At 43.4% G+C, this 17,739-nt stretch overlaps 1 protein-coding gene across 1 annotated transcript in view; it reads left to right on the forward strand.

Moving 5' to 3' along the window:
• Positions 1-17,739, forward strand: part of camk1da (calcium/calmodulin-dependent protein kinase 1Da) — a 414,885-nt gene that overhangs the window by 67,304 nt on the left and 329,842 nt on the right. The gene's annotated exons all lie outside the window — the stretch shown is intronic.

Raw genomic sequence — 17,739 nt, forward strand, 5'->3', positions numbered from 1 at the left:
GTGATTCCAGATAAACCTGTTGGACTTTAACCTGGTATGGTGAGACTTCTTGCTTCTTGAGAGAAGAAGATTAAGAGGTGACTTAATAAAGGCATATCAGATGATCAGAGGATTAGATTGGGTGAACAATGAGAGCCTTTTTCCTCAGATGGAGATGGCTAGCACGAAGGGCCATAAATTGAGGGGTGATAGATATAGGACAGATGTCAGAGGTAGGTTCTTTACTGCCTGCAGCAGTAGTGGATTCGCCAACATTAAGGGCATTTAAATTGTTATTGGATAAACATATGGATGATGTTGGAATGCTGTAGGTTAATTGGGCTTTAGATTGTTGCGCCGTCCTGTGAAACCATCGAGGGCCGAAGGGCCTGTACTGCGCTGGAACGTTCGACGTTCACCCCAGTCTAACGCCGCCATCTCCACCTCATGTTCTTAGTGTTAGACAGGAAATCAGTTAAATGATTAGTTTCGATTGTTATTTTACTTCACAATCTGTTCACATTTGCCAAAAAAATCATTGTGTGGTGCTCTTGTCTTGATATTGTAGAATGAGGTGAACAAACCTGTTGTGCAATGAGGTAGTGAAGGTGCATTCCATTGAAAATGCTGTCACGTATTGTGACGGTGTCAACAATTAGCTTCTCTGACAGTCAGCGGCATCATGTGAAGCAAAATCTTTATTAAGTAGGGACCTCTGGGACCAGACGCTCATTTGCTCTTGAGTCAAAGCTACACATACTTTCATTTAATGCAACAAAGAGGCCAATGACAGTTCTAAAAGTGGAAGATGACTTGCTTGAGGTTTGCTTTTTACTTGAATCATAGGTTATTGTAAACTTGACATCGTTATCATTAAGCGGTGGCTATTTAATTATAGGGTTTGTTCTGTAAAATTAAAAGTGAAAGCTATATTAATGTTCATCAATTATATCTCCACTTCCTGTCTACAGTCAGTTTTAGTTCTTCCTCTTGTTTCCTTGTTCCCTAAAAATGGCAGTCCTTAAAGAAGCCTGGTCTTATTTTAGAGATGTTTTTGGTCCTGAAATTTGGAAAGTTGTGACTCAGGAGCCTACATGTGCCTCCAGATCCACAGCAATGTGACTAACTCTTAATACAGTTGATGGATTATGTAATGATTTCAATGAGACCCATGGGGGTGGCCTCTTGGAGTATGAGCTCCCTGATTGAAGTAATGATTGTCTGCCCACAACAGGTTTGCTGGCTTCATTTAAAAATATTAAGACAAGAGCACCACACAATGATTTTATTTTTGCAAATATGAATGATTGTGAAGTAAAACTGACTGAAACTAATCATTCGACTGATTTCCTGTCTAACCTGTGTATAAGTGAGGGGCTACTGGCACTCTGGATTCTGACCTTGCACTCCTAGAAGCGGAGACAAGTTAGTAAATAAAGGGAGATGGTTGTCTCACAGTTTGGTCCGGCTCCTGCTCTGCCCAAGACTGTGAGGAACTTCAAAAAGTTGTGAATGTAGCCCAATTTATCACGCAAACAACCCTCCCATCCATTGACTCTGTCTACCCTTCCCACTGCAAAGCAGCCAGCATAATTAAGGACCCCACGCACCCCAGACATTCTCTCTTCACTTTCTTCCTTTGGGAAAAAGATACAAAAGTCTGCGGTCACGTACCAACCAAATAAAGAATAGCTTCTTCCCTGCTGCTGGCAGACTTTTGAATGGACTTGCCTTGCATTAAGTTAATCTTTCTCTACATTCTAACTATGGCTGTAACACTACATTCTACACCCTCTTGTTTCCTTCTCTATGAATGGTATTCTGTGCAGCATGCAAGAAACAATACTTTTCACTGTATGTTAGAACATGTGATCGTAATAAATCAAATTAAATCTGATGAAGGGACACCAGCCTCTGAAGTTATTTCAGACTGCAATGTTTTAAGGCGGGGATGTGTCACCAGATTCTCGAGTGCAAGTCGGGACAAACAATGCAGGCTGGACCTGCCAGAGATTACCACATCCAATGAATGTTTGAAAAAAGAAGATCCTGGCTTGTTGACAAAGCTAATTCTAATTTGTCAGTTCAAATATATCTGCAGTTTCTCCAACTGATGCTGTCTGTGTTCACTTAGGTACACATCCTGTTTCATTCGTACTGTTAAAGGTAGGAAACTAAAATAAAACCTCCCGTGTTTGAACAGTTGTTAAGGATCACATGAACAATTGCAGACCTATCCGAGGAAACAAGAAGTATAAGGTTTTCATGATTCTTAACTTTTAAAATAAATGACCTCGTAGAGGACTTTTTAAAGATCTTTTGTTTCAATAAATACAGTAATAGCACGTTTTAAACATTGGTTAAGAATGCCACATTATAGAATCCCTACAGTGCAGAAGGAGGCCATTCAGCCCATTGAATCTGCACCTGCCACAATCCCACCCAGGCCCTATTCCCGTAATCCTTCACACTTACCCTGCTAATTCCCCTGACACGACAGTTAATTTAGCATTGCCAATCAACCTAACCTGCACGTCCTTATGATCTTATTGAATGGCGGGGCAGGCTCGAAGGGCTAGATGGCCTACTCCTGCTCCTATTTCTTATGTTCTTATGTCCTTGGGATGTGAGAGGAAACCAAAGCACCCAGAGGAAACCCACGCAGGCATGGGTAGAACACGCAAACTCTGCACAGACAGTCACTGGGGAATTGAACCTGTGTCTTTGGCACTGAGGCAGCAGTGCTAACCATATTGGGGCTAATCAAAGCAAAAATTGCTTGTGTTGTCCATTCAGGAACTTTAGTTGTTAATAGAGAACACAGTTTGCAATAATTCAGCAACAGAATTAATTAAAGTAAGATATGTTGGAATTATTTCAGTCGCTGGTTCGAAATCTTGGGACAGCATTGTGGGCCGACCCATAGCACGGGGACTGCAGTGATTCAAGAAGGCAGCTCACCACCACCTTCTCAAGGGCAACTAGGGATGGACAATAAACGCTAGCCCAGCCAATGACGCACATGTCCCACAAATGAATACAAAAAAATGAATGGCAGCAAATGACCATTGAAATGGTCAGAGTTCCTTTTCAGAATAAAATGTTGAGCTCACAAAATACTGATGGTGCCTTGTGACATTTACCTTCTGATCCGTTCCAGAAAATTCTCTGATCTTTTTGCCTATGCTTGTGAGAAGGATTTGAGTTGATTTATTATTGTCACATGTATTAATATACGGTGAAACGTATTGTTTCTTGCGCGCTACACAGACAAACCATACCATTCATAGGGTAGGAGAGAGTGCAGAGTGTAGTGTTACAGTCACAGCTAGGGTGTAGACAAAGGATCACCTTAGTGTGAGGTAGGCCCATTCAAATGTCTGATTGCAGCAGGGAAGAAGCTGTTCTTGAGTCGGCTGTTATGTGACGTCAGACTTTTGTATCTTTTTCTCAATGGAAGAGAGAATGTCCGGGGTGCGTGGGATCCTTGATTGTGCTGGCTGTTTTTCTGAGGCAGCGGGAAGTGTAGACAGAATCAATGGATGGGAGGCTGGTTTAGGGAAATGCCATATTCTATGTAGCGCTGGGTCTGACTGATTGTATCTACTATATTTTTTTTAAATTCAGTGGCTAGTTTGGGGAAGGTATTTTGTGTTGTATAACCAATGGTAATATTAAAAGGATTTGTATCTTGAAGCTTACAATACAGAGGTGTTTTAAACTGGATTCAGTGCAACTTAGTTAGTTGAATGAGTTAAGGTAAACATGGTATGCTTTGGAATTTTTGATATTTAAGCTGATAAAGATGCCAGGGCATAATGGCTTCTTAATTTGTGTTCCATCTGAGACCATTAGGCAAAGCAGTTGGCATGAAGTAGTATTGAGAAAGCAAATTGGTTTCCAACATCTGCACATGGCAATCTGCCAAAACACATCACCTGTACAAACCACTGGGTTCATCCAGCTAAGAACAAAGAGCAATACAGCACAGGAACAGGCTCTTCAGCCCACCAAGCCTATGCCAACTCATGACACCTTTCTAAACCTGTTGCCTCTATGCGGTCCATATCCCTCCATTCCCGACCCGTTCATGTAGAAACATACAAAGCGGCAGCAGGAGTTGGCCACTCAGCCTTTGAGCCTGCTCCACCGTTCATTATGATCATGGCTGATCATCAAATTCAACATCCTGATCCCTCACTTTCACCCAATATCCTTTGATCCCTTTAGCCCCAAGAGCTATATCTAATTTCTCCTTCAGATCAGACAACATTTTGGCCTCAACTACTTCCTGTGGTGGTGAATCCCACACATTCACTACCCTCTGGATGAAGAAATTTCTCCTCACCTCAGTTCTAAAAGGTTTACCCCTTATTCTCAAACGACGACTTCTAAATCTGCATCTGTCAAGACGCCTCTTAAACGTTGCGATTGTATCTGCTTCTACCACCTCCTCTGGCAGCGCACTTACCACCCTCTGTGTAAAAAAATTTGCCTCTCACATCTCCTTTAAACTTTCCCCTTTTTATTTAAACATATGTCCCCTGGTAATTGACATTTCTACCGTAACACATGATCTTTCCTTTCCAAAGTCTTTGCCTGCTTTTGGGTTTGACATCGTGGTGCACAGTGATATACTCGAAAGCTCAAGACACTCCATTACGAACCACCCTTTCCTCGCTTGGCAGATTGATTTCCAAGGAAAGATGTTTCAGAGTGGTCAGAATTCTGCAGTAAGGCTGTGGTTTGCTCGTCCATTGAAACTCCAGTGCTTATTGCTTCACTGTGGCCGCAACATACAGGTGGATCCAACAGTATCTCCCTGCTGAGACTGCTAGGCTACTTTTTTTTAAACCATCTGTGCCGTAGCAATACTGTTTCATTACAATAATACACACGCTGAATTCTGCCTGAATTTCAATCAGGTATTAGCCTTCATGTTAGGGAATGAGGATTTCCAGATGCTGCAGTATTTGCTCCCATTCTGAACAAATAGATTTTTTTTCTGGACTATAACGTAGCCGATTCTCTTCAGTTGAGCAAGAGCAACTTTGCCAAGTGTGAAATCTGATATTGGTTTAATTTTGTGTGTGATTCCCCAGTGATATTGATTGGTTGAACAGCAGAGCTAATTTCTGCCTTCCTTGTATTTTCCCTTTTTAGCTGAAGGTAGGAGCCTCCTATTTTCAATTTCAAGTTGCCTATTATCGTCATTCTCTTTCTCTCTATTGGTCTATCACCTCCTGCCTCATGCCACAGACTATGGACCAATCCAACCTTGCTGTCTTTTCATGATGATATTCACTAACAATCCTTCCTCCTCCACCATCCTAAGAGCTTCTTCATTGCTCCAGTTCTCTCCAACTTACCCACCTCATCCCTCTCCAGAACTGCACATTGCAACTTTCCAGTTTTTGGATGCCTGTTTTTGTTCAGGTCCATATTTCATACAATAAGATACTCCGAACCACTGTCTTGATATTCCATTTTTTGAGATTTCTACTCATTCTGTGCTGAGCAATTTTTTTCTGTTTGGAGAATGCAGTCCTTGCCATTGCTGTTCTCGTTCTGATCTATTTCTGGCAGTAACCATTTTCAGGTTCCTGCCAGCACTGAAATAGAACATTGAAACTGACAAGAGTTAATATCTGCAAAACGCAAGTTTCTTTAAGAGCTATGTATTTTTTATTCATTTATGGAACGTGGGCATTGCCAGCTGGCCAACATTTATTGCCCATCCCTAGTTTCCCTTGACCTGAGTGACTTGCTAGGCCATTTCAGAGAGAAATTGAGAGTCAACCCCATTGATGTGGCTCTGGAGTCGCATGTAGGCCAGACCAGGTGAGGATAAGAACATAAGAACATAAGAAATAGGAGCAGGAGTAGGCCATCTAGCCCCTCGAGCCTGCCCCGCCATTCAATAAGACCATGGCTGATCTGAAGTGGATCAGTTCCACTTTCCTGCTTTCTCCCCGTAACCCTTAATCCCCTTGCCTACCAAAAACCTATCTACCCGTGTCTTAAATATATTTAGCGAGGTAGCCTCCACCACTTCAACGGGCAGAGAATTCCAGAGATTCACCACCCTTTGAGTGAAGAAGTTCCTCCTCAGCTCTGTTCTAAACTACCCCCCCCTTATCTTGAGGCTGTGCCCCCTAGTCCTGCTGTCCTTTCTGAGCGGGAAGAACCTCTCCACCTCTACCCTATCCATCCCTTTCATCATCTTATACGTAGGATGGCAGATTTCCTCCCTTAAAGGACATTAGTGAAACAGATGGGTTTGTCCGACAATTGACAATGTTTTCATGGTCATCAGTAGATTCTTAATTCCAGATATTTTCTATTTAATTCAAATTCAAAAGCACAGTGGTTAGTACTGCTGCCCCACAGGGACTCGGGTTCGATTCCCAGCTTGAGTCACTGTCTGTCTGCACATTCTCCCTGTGTTTGCGTGGGTTTCCTCCCACTATCTGAAAGACATGCTGGTTAGGTGCGTTGGCTGTGCTAAATTCTCCCTCACTTGAACAGATGCCGGAGTGTGGTGACTGGGGGATTTTCATAGTAAATTAATTGCAGTGTTAATGTAAGCCCACTTGTGGCACTAATAAATAAACTTTAACTTAACTTTGATGTCTGGGAACCGCTCATAGTTAAACTGAAAGCTGTTTTGTTCCTGCTTCTGTGGGTAATGATATGGGACTGTTCTGTTGTTGAAGCTGAGGTTATCGGTTAATTTTCGGTTGCAGTATTAATGTCAGCCTAGCTCTGACTAATAAATAAACTGCCGAGGTTGGATTTGAACCCAGTTTCCCAGGACGTTAGCTAAGTTTCTGGATTAATAATCTGGCAAAAGTACCACTAGGCCATTGCTTCCCCATTGAGAAGCAGAGGGCCATGGATCAGGGCGAGAATTTTACAATCAAATTGTCACTTGTTCAGGAGCCTCTGTAGGTCAGGGATGATGGGCAAACAGGAATTGGCTTGAGTAAAGAGGCAGAGTATATATAAAAAAAAAAGTGCAAAAACAGATATAGTCACAGTGTGCTAAAGAGACAGTAACCCTTCCTGAGCAGATGATATAACAGATGTCCGGCCTTTCTTTGCTGTCCAGAATGAAATAGAAAGGGCAGAATCTCTGGCAACTAATTATCAAAAGTCCAATAATATCCTTTATTCATCAACAAAGAGGTCTTTTGGAAATAAAACTCAAGAGCCTTGTGTTTACACAATATTCCAGTTACCCAATGAGAAAAGACCCCGTTCATACAATAATCATCAGGCTGGAGAGAACATTGAAGATTTTAATGAGCTTTGTAACTGGTGGAACAAAAGCTGCTGTCACCACTAATACCCGGTCTAGAAATTTGAACAAAGCAGAGCCATTCCAGAGTTATGGAGCATTAAAGCAAATAATCATATACATGGGCTGGGAATCCCATCCCTTGTATCTCACCTAAACAAAGGAAGAATACAAACTCGGTGTCAGGGACAAAGACTTGGCAGCATCTCCTCCATTCTTTTTGAAACTCACCATCACCCTGAATGTTTGAAATTGAAATATCTCCGACTTCCACATGTGAAATATATATCTTTATTCTCCCAGTATTGAGTTTTTTTATTTGTTCCTGAGATTGTGGGTGTCGCTGGCATTTATTGCCCATCCCTAATTGTCCTTGAGAAGGTGGTGGTGAGCTGCCTTCTTGAATGGGGGAGGTGATGGCCTAATGGGATTATCACTAGACTATTAATCCAGAAACTCAGCTCGCGTTCTGGGGACCTGGGTTCAAATCCCACCACAGTATATGGCGGAATTTAAATTCAATAAAATATATTTGGAACTAAGAAACTACTGATGACCATGAAACCATTGTCCATGTTTCGAAGAACCCATCTGATTCACTAATGTCCTTTAGGGAAGGAAATCTGCTGTCCTTACATGGTCTGGCCTACATGTGATTCCAGAGCCACAGCAATGTCATTAACTCTCAACTGCCTATCAAGGGCAACTAGGGAGGGGCAATAAATGCCCAGCCAGTGATGCCCATGTCCCACAAATGAATAATAAAAAAGAATGGCACCGTCCATGTGGTGTAGGTATATCCACAGTGCTGTTAGGGAGGGAATTCCAGGATTTTGGCTCTGTGACAATTAAGGAATGAAAAATATGTATTTCCGAGTCAGGATTTGATGTGGAACTTGTAGATGATGGTGTTCTTGTGTTAGCCGCCCTTGTCCTAGATGGCTGCGGGTTTGGAAGGTGCTATCTAAGGAGCTCTGGCAATTTGCTGCAGTGCATCTTGTAGATGGTACAACTGTGCACTGTTGGTGGATGGAGTGAATGTTTAAGTTGGTGGATGGCGTGCCAGTCAAGTGGTCAGTTTTGCCTTGGATGGTCATAGAGTTGTAGAGCAGTACAGCACGGAAACAGGCCATTCTGCCCAACCGGTCCATGCTGACCATGGTGCTCTCCCGTTAGTCCCAATTACCTACCTTTGACCCCTATCCCTCTCATCCTTTCCCATCCATGTAGTTATCCAAATGCTATTATTACCTCTTCATATGCAGCTCATTCCATTTCTGCGTCACACACTGCGTGAAGAACTGTTGAACTTCTTTAGCGCTGTTGGAGCTTTACGCATCCATAGAGAGTATTCTATCATACACCTTACACATCTTATTGATGGCAGGAAGGGTTTTAGGAATCAGGAAGTGAGCTAAAACATATTTACAGTGACCTTTTATTCTGCACTTGTCAATTGTTAATTTAACCTTAAAGGGAAGTTTCTGGATCTTAACCTCTTCACTTTCCCCTCGGCTTTGAATGTTTGGTTCTGTCTCCCAATCAAACAAGTTGGCCAAACTGCCTCACATTTCCTGTTGTTTTCTCCGATGTCAGTTCATTGTGATAACACTGTATTCTCTGTGGCTCTGTAACTTATTCCTGGTTTAATGTTTGAATAAGCCAATTTATGATGGGTGAAATTTTCTGCCCTCTGCAGCAGGTGAGGAGGCGCAATGGGAAGGGGCCTGAAAATGAGGTGAGCAGATATTAGGACCAATACCCAATGCCCACATACCTGCACCTGTCGTAGATTCTGCGCATGAAGGCCTATGGTCAATCTTCCCACTCTACTTCCACTTGAGAGGCTTAAGACCGTAAGATACTGGAGCAAAATTAGGCAATTCAGCCCATCGAATAAATAGCCAATTAACAATCTCCTCAGGGCCTCTTACTGCCTCTGTTGCAGTTTTTGCAGCTCTAGTAAAACTGTGCAGGCTTGTTTTATTTATTTTATTCATTCATGGGACCTGGGTGTTGCTAGCTGGTTAGCATTTATTGCCCATCCCTAGTTGCCCTTGTTCAGAGGGCAGTTGAGAGTCAACCACATTGCTGTGGCTCTGGTGTCACATGTTGTCCAGACCAGATAAGGACAGCAGATTTCCTTCCCTAAAAGACATTAGCGAACTAGATGGGTTTTTCCGACAATTGACAATGGTTTCACGGTCATCAGTACATTCCTAATTCAAGATATTTTTATTGAATTCAAATTCAATCGTCTATCATGGTGGGATTCAAACCCAGCTTCCCAGAACATTAGTTGGATTAATAGTCTAGTGATAATACCACTGAGCTATCGCCTCAAACAGCTTAGGCCAGGTTGAATAATTTTCTTTCATTCCTGATGCTCGTGTTGGGATGGAGACATAGGATCTCTTCGATAGGTTGAATCTTTGAACAGGAACAAAGAAAATTACAGCACAGAAACAGGCCCTTTGGCCCTCCAACCCTGCACCAACCATGCTGCCCGACTGAATTAAAACTCACTACCCTTCCGGGGACCACGTCCCTATATTCCCATCCTATTCATGTATTTGTCAAGATGCGCCTTAAAAGTCACCATCGTATCTGCTTCCACTACCTCCCCCGGCAGTAAGTTCCAAGCACCCACCACCCTCTGTGTAAAAAAAACTTGCCTTATACATCATTTGCTTTGCTCTTGTGTTGGAAACCAATTTTTATCACACCAAGGCATTAGCTTCAATATAGAATATTCACTGATGTCTCAACCTCTTTTCTCTGCTGTGCAAAGTAAATGGCAAAGGATATTTTTTCAAATGCAAACTACTAAGCTGTCATATAAAAGAAATACGCAGAGATATTCCATCATCATATTTTAATGTCCAGCAAATGTTGTGACATAATCACTAGTGTACACACTAATGAAGGTTTACTGCAGATTGAAATTTGGTGAAGTGAATTTTTTATTTCAGATCTGCATTCACACGTTTAACTTGTGTTTCAAAACATGACATATTTGTGATTCTGTTCAATTAGGTTAATTCAGATGGTGTAATTATAAAACATCAGGTAGCATGTCTAAGAAGCTGTGGGTTCAAGTGCCACTTCAGGACTTGATGGTGTTAAGACCCAGGTTAAAAACTCTAAGGTGTTAGCCTAAACCCCAAGACTTACATTTGATGGCCTTTGCGTGAGTATAAGATGTTTCACTCCAGACATGATTGAAGTGACCCATTAGGAAGTTTTTATCAAACAAGGTTTATTTAAGAATACAGTTAAGATCGTAAGACGTAGGAGCAGAATTAGGCCACTCCGCCCATTGAGTCTGCTCTACCACTCAATCGTGGCTGGTACTTTTTTCATCCTCATTCTCCTGCATTTTCTCCATAACCCCTGATCCTCTTATTGATCAAGAATCTATCTATCTCTGTCTTAAAGGCACTCAATGACCTGGCCTCCACAGCCTTCTGCGGCAAAGAGTTCCACAGATTCACCACTCTCTGGCTCAAGAAATTCCTCCTCATCTCTGTTTTAAAAGATCATCCCTTTAGCCTGAGGTTGTCCCCTCTGGGTCTAGTTTTTCCTACCAGTGGAAACATCCTCTCCACCTCCATTTTATCCAGGCCTCACAGTATCCTTTAAGTTTCAATGGGATCCCTCCCCGTCATCCTTCAAAACTCCAAAAAAAAGTACAGACCCGGAGTCCTCATAAAACGAGCTCTTCATTCCAGGGATCATTCTTGTGAACCTCCTCTGGACCCTTTCCAAGGCCAGCACGTCCCTCCTCAGAAATGGGGCCCAAAACTGCTCACAATGCTCCAAAAGGGGCCTGACAAGTTAGAATATAACAAAACAAATTAGCACAGCTTTTACCAATTACAAGACTTAAACATGATACAGAATAACTCCTAATAACTAGCTATCTCTGTTGTTTCAATGTGAAACAATATCCCACTGACATACTCCCTTCTCTAGCATTAGGTAGCACAAAACCAAATGTGCCCACCTGATGACAGATTTTCAGCTTTGTAACATCTATGGACAGAAATCCAAGCCTGTTGTTTGCAGAGAAAGATATATCCTCAAAACAGCGCAACCTCTGAGCAGTGAGCTCTGGCAGCTTCCAACACAGCAACACTTTTTTTTTAGTTTTTATTCCAATTCAATCCAATCAAGTCCAATCCAGAGTCCCAACGAGTTGGGACATTCCCGATCCAAGCTGACAGGACAGGGCTCTCACCTCCTGTCTTGGGCTTGATCTACATGATCCAAGCTGATTGGAGTAGGCATAGCTCCTCCTCCAAGGCTTGATCTCATTTGTCAAAAGGCCGAGATGCTGCTTTTAAAAATTGCTTCAAATGAAGCTGAAATGTAACCTAATGACTTCAACCAAGCACAGCATGTCTGTACTACACTTGATCTTAGCCTAAAGGCTGAGCCGCAACACTTAAATAGCAAAAACTCCAACTCCAAAGAGAGGAAAAAACACTGCTATCTTTCTCTCCTTCAAGCTGCTTCTGAAAACAGAACTAAAGATTGAAATGCTGTGTGAAAAATAGCTGTCCTCAGGCATATTGCCTGGCTTGTCAATTATTCCCAAATCAAGCTCTACTCTGCAATCCCAAGGGAAACATTAAAACCACAGAACACTGCATTAGTTCGGATTAAAATCAACATGATGTCAATTATACTGCTTCACTAACAACAAAGAATACCAGCTACAGACAACACGGTGCCGACAATATCTTAGGGAGTGCTGAAACATCATGCAGAGAAATATGGTTAAAATACGCTTCTTAAAGGCACAGTACCAACAGAATGGCCAAATAAGGGAAATTTGTTCCTTGTATGGACAAACCGATTGAGTACCTACTTTGTAAATCCTTCCAACGCATGTCAGTGGTGGGAGTGGGAGAGATTCCTGGTCAGCCAATTGATGGAACAAACACTGGAGTCTCTCCCAACACTATTGACAGCTCTGGACTGCAACACGGATGTAATAGTGAAAGCTGACGTAGCGACTTAGACTCCATGAGGGAGCCAGTTGTCTGGACGGCTGGTTTGGGTCAGATTGGTACCAGCTCCATGGGCAATCCCTGTTCCAGCTGGGGTGGATTCAGGACGTGGTGGGTCAGACTTGCCTTTGGGCAGAGAACGAAGGATGATTCTAAAAATGTCAACTGATTATTTGAGGTTGGGTTTCATTAACTGGAGTCTGTCATTTCCTGAGCTGTTAAACAGTTTACACCGCCCATACTTCGGGTAACATCCTGATCATTTGTCTGTAGGATCGGGGGCATTTTACCCACCATCTAAGCAATCCTTTCAGAAAGGAACAGCTCAGACAAAGAGAAGTTTAATTTATTCACAGAAAATGATTGTTCTTGAATTTTGCAGATATTCAGTCTGGGATTACTGCTTCCAGGTATTGCGATGTTTAATGCAACTGCTTACACATAGGATTAATAGATGCTTAATCACTGTAGTGCCAGTTGTAATTTAAGTAGCCCAGTTTCACAGTGAATTAGAATACAAAGGTGTTACACTATGGAGTAGTAGACTGAGAATTGTAGCTACCATGCTCTATATGGTGAGTTCCCAGCCTGGAACCTGATTTGATTTATTATTGTCACATGTATTCGTTTGCAGAGAAAAGTATTGTTTCTTGCGCGCTATACATACAAAATATGCCATTCATTGAGAAGAAAAGGGGAGTGCACAGAATGTAGTGTTACAGTCATAGCTAAGGTATAGAGAAAGATCAACTTAGTGCAAGGTAGGTTGTAAAAGTCTGATGGCAGCAGTGAAGAAGCTGTTTCTGAGTCGGTTGATATGTGACCTCAGACTTTTGGACCTTTTTCCCGACGGAAGACGGTGGAAGAGAGATGTCCAGGGTGTGGGGGGTCCCTAATTATACTGGCTATTTTTTCAAAGCAGCAGAAGTGTAGACAGAGTCAATGGATGGGAGGCTGGCTTGCGTGAACTGGGCTTCATTCATGGCCCTTTGTAGTTTTTTGCGATCTTGAGCAGAGCAGGAGTCGTACCAAGCTGTGATACAATCAGAGAGGATGCTTTCTATGGCGCAACTGTAAAAGTTGGTGAGAGTCATAGCAGACATGCTAAATTTCAATAGTCTCCTGAGAAAGTAGAGGCATTGGTGACAAATGGAAAAACCAAGTCTTTTTGCCAACCTCTAATCCAGAAGGCCTGAGCAAAAGGTTAAGAATTCATGATCGCTCTCTCTTTTTCTCTCTCTCTCTTTTTCTCTCTCTCTCTCGTGGGTTTGTGAGATTGGGGTAAAATAAAGATAGGAATAAATAAGGAGATGGCAGTGAGACACCTTCTTGCCTGTAGCATTATGAAATGGGCACACATTAAACTGATAGATGTGCTGATTGTCACTGAACAGACACAGGGATCGGCGCAGAACAGGACAGATGATATTAAGCTTAAATGGGTAAATCTCTAATTACCAAAGACTAATTTACTATCTTTAGCTGATGATGTGCATTTAATATGATGAGCTCTGTAAAGGATCAGCTATCTTTAGACACGTATTAGTGTTTTAAAAGGTCAGTTACTATTGTTTGTTTTGCTCATCAGTTCTTCCAAACCAGTGTTACTATTAGTGCCGAGTGTGTGAGTTATCTGTCAAAACACATCCAAATGTTTCCTGGGTGACTCAGTGGGTGAATGAACTGCATGAGGTTAATGCTGAGACGTTCAACTAGGATCATCTTGTCAGTCGGAGTCTAGGCTGAGTTAACCCCCATGGGGGTCAGTTTAATCGTGGGGGTCAGATGAGCTCACTTGGCTGGTCGGCTGGTTTCTGATGCAGAGTGACACCAGCAGTGTGGCTTCAATTCCCGTGGCAGCTGAGGTTATTCCTGAAGGCCCCGCTTCCTCAATCTTGCCGCTTGCCTGAGGGACGGTGACCCTCAGGTTAAATCAACACTGCCCTCCCCCTCAAAGGGGGACAGTGGTCTGTTGTCATGTGAGTTGGTGGCAAGTTTACATTACCTGAGTTAACCAATCACCAAACCAAATGGCAGTTGCATTGCAGTTGGCCTCAGTACTTTTAGAACATAGAACATAGAACATTACAGCGCAGAACAGGCCCTTCGGCCCACGATGTTGCGCCGACCAGCTACAAAAACAATGACCCACTAGCCTATACCAATCCCTTTTCGTCCATAAACCTATCCAGAGATCTCTTAAACGCCCCCAAACTAGACGCATTTACAACCGCAGCAGGCAGGGCATTCCAATCCCTCACCACCCGCTGGGTAAAGAACCTACCCCTGACATCCGTCCTGTAGCTACCCCCCCTTAATTTAAAGCCATGCCCCCTCGTGCTAGCTTTCTCCATCCGAGGAAAAAGGCTATCACTATCCACCCTATCTAAACCTCTAATCATCTTATATGTTTCAATAAGATCCCCTCTTAGCCGCCTTCTTTCCAACGAAAACAACCCTAAATCCCTCAGTCTCTCCTCGTAGGACCTCCCCACCATACCAGGCAACATCCTAGTAAACCTCCTCTGCACCCTCTCCAACGCCTCCACATCCTTCTTGTAATGCGGGGACCAGAACTGCACACAGTACTCCAAGTGCGGCCGCACTAGAGTAGTGTACAGTTGCAACATTACACTGCGACTCCTAAATTCAATCCCCCTACCAATAAACGCCAAGACACCGTACGCCTTCTTAACAACCTTATCTACTTGATTCCCAACTTTCAGGGATCTATGTACACACACACCTAGATCCCTCTGTTCATCCACACTATTCAAAGTCCTCCCGTTAGCCCTATACTCGACACATCTGTTGCTCCTACCAAAGTGAATTACCTCACACTTCTCCGCATTAAATTCCATCCGCCACCTCTCGGCCCAGCTCTGCAACCTATCTAAGTCTCCCTGCAGACTATGACACCCTTCCTCACAATCTACCACACCTCCAATTTTGGTGTCATCAGCAAATTTACTAATCCACCCAACTATACCCTCATCCAGATCATTAATAAAAATTACAAACAACAGTGGCCCCAAAACAGATCCCTGAGGCACACCACTCGTAACTGTACTCCATGATGAATATTTACCATCCACCACCACCCTCTGTCTCCTATCTGATAGCCAATTCCTGATCCAACTTCCTAGATTACCCACAATCCCATACATCTGCATTTTCTGCAGAAGCCTACCATGGTGAACCTTATCGAACGCCTTACTAAAATCCATGTATACCACGTCAACTGCCTTGCCCCCATCCACCTCTTTGGTCACCTTCTCAAAAAACTCAATAAGGTTAGTAAGGCACGACCTACCCGCTACAAAACCATGCTGACTATTTCTAATCAATTCATTACACTCCAAATAACTATAAATCCTATCCCTAATAATTTTTTCTAAAACCTTGCCCACAACAGAAGTAAGACTCACCGGTCTATAATTCCCGGCAAAGTCTCTGTTCCCCTTCTTAAACAATGGGACAACATTCGCTATCCTCCAATCCTCCGGGACTACACCAGAGACCAATGACGACCTGAAGATCTGAGCCAGAGGCTCTGCAATCACCTCTCTAGCCTCCCAGAGAATCCTAGGGTAGATCCCATCCGGACCAGGGGACTTATCTATTTTCAGCCCCTCAAGAATTTCCAGCACATCCCCTTTATCAACCGTAATACTGTCTATTTTACACCCCTGCAACCCAATGTCCTCCTCAGCTATATTCATGTCCCCCTGCGTGAACACCGAAGAGAAATATTGGTTCAATACTTCTCCAATCTCCTCCGGTTCCACACACAACTTCCCCCTGCTGTCTGTAACTGGCCCTAATCTTGCCCTGACCAACCTTCTGTTCTTGACATACCTATAGAACGCCTTAGGATTCTCCTTAATCCTATCAGCCAAAGTCTTCTCATGTCCTCTTTTAGCCCTTCTCAACTCACTCTTCAACTCCCTCCTAGCCAATCTAAAGCTTTCTAGTGCACTATCTGAGCCCTCCAATCTCATCCGAACATAAGCCTCCTTTTTCTTTTTAACCATCGACTCAACTCTTTTAGTGCACCACGGTTCCCTAGATCTACCAAATCCACCATGCCTGACAGGGACATACCTATCAAGGACTCGCAGTAGCTGCTCCTTGAAAAAACTCCACATTTCAGACGTTCCCAGTCCCTGTAATCCCCTAATCCAATCCATGCTTCCTAATTCACTCCTGATAGCCTCATAATCGCCCTTACCCCAGCTAAAATTGCTGACCCGAGGTTCATGCCTATCTCTTCCCATCACTAAGGTGAACGTAACCGAATTGTGGTCACTATCACCAAAATGCACACCAACTTCCAAGTCTAGCACCTGGTCTGGCTCATTTCCCAGCACCAAATCCAATATAGCCTCACCTCTAGTTGGCCTGTCTACATACTGAGACAAAAAACCTTCCTGCACGCTTTGTACAAACACTGACCCCTCTAGCGAGCTAGAACTATAGCAACTCCAATCAATATTCGTAAAGTTAAAGTCCCCCATAACAATTACCCTATTACTTTCACTCCTAACCAGGATTGTCTCCGCAATCCTTTCCTCAACCTCTCTAGAACTTTTAGGAGGTCTATAAAAGACTCCCAACAGGGTGACCTCTCCTCTCCTATTTCTAATCTCCGCCCATACTACCTCAACTGACAAGTCCTCATCAAACTTTCTCTCCGACACTGTGATACAGTCCTTGACTAGCAATGCTACCCCACCCCCCCTTCTACCTTCTTCTCTACTCCGACTAAAGCATTTGTACCCCGGAACCTGCAACATCCATTCCTGACCCTGCTCTATCCATGTCTCAGAAATGGCCACAACATCAAAGTCCCAGGTACTGATCCACGCTGCAAGTTCATCCACTTTATTGCGAATACTCCTCGCATTAAAGTACACGCATTTCAAACCCTGCTCCGCCCCACCCCCACTATGCCGTGCCTTGCATTCCCCAACTATGCCCCCCTCACTTTCACCCCCTTTCCTCACTATCCCTCCCCCCCTCCGAATCAGTTTAAACCTTCCTGCATCGCTTTTGCAAATTTACCCCCCAGGATTGGGCTTGGGAAGGGGAAAGAACAAAGAAAATTACAGCACAGGAACAGGCCCTTTGGCCCTCCAAGCCTACATCGACCATACTACCCCACTTAACTAAAACCTCCTACCCTACTGGGGACCATATCCCTCTTCTCACCCTATTCATATATTTGTCAAGAAGCCCCTTTACAAGACACTACCATATCCACATCCACTACCTCCCCTGGCAACGAGTTCCAGGCACCCACCACCCTCTGTGTAAAGAATCTGCCCCGTACATCTCCTTCAAACTTTGCCCTTCGCACCTTAAACCTGTGCCCCCTAGTAATTGATTCTTCCACCCTTGGGAAAAGCTTCTGGCTACCCACTATGTCCATGCCTCTCATAATCT

Source organism: Carcharhinus amblyrhynchos, chromosome 19, assembly GCF_965287045.1.
Source record: "Carcharhinus amblyrhynchos chromosome 19, sCarAmb.v2.hapA, whole genome shotgun sequence".
Lineage (NCBI taxonomy): Eukaryota > Metazoa > Chordata > Chondrichthyes > Carcharhiniformes > Carcharhinidae > Carcharhinus > Carcharhinus amblyrhynchos.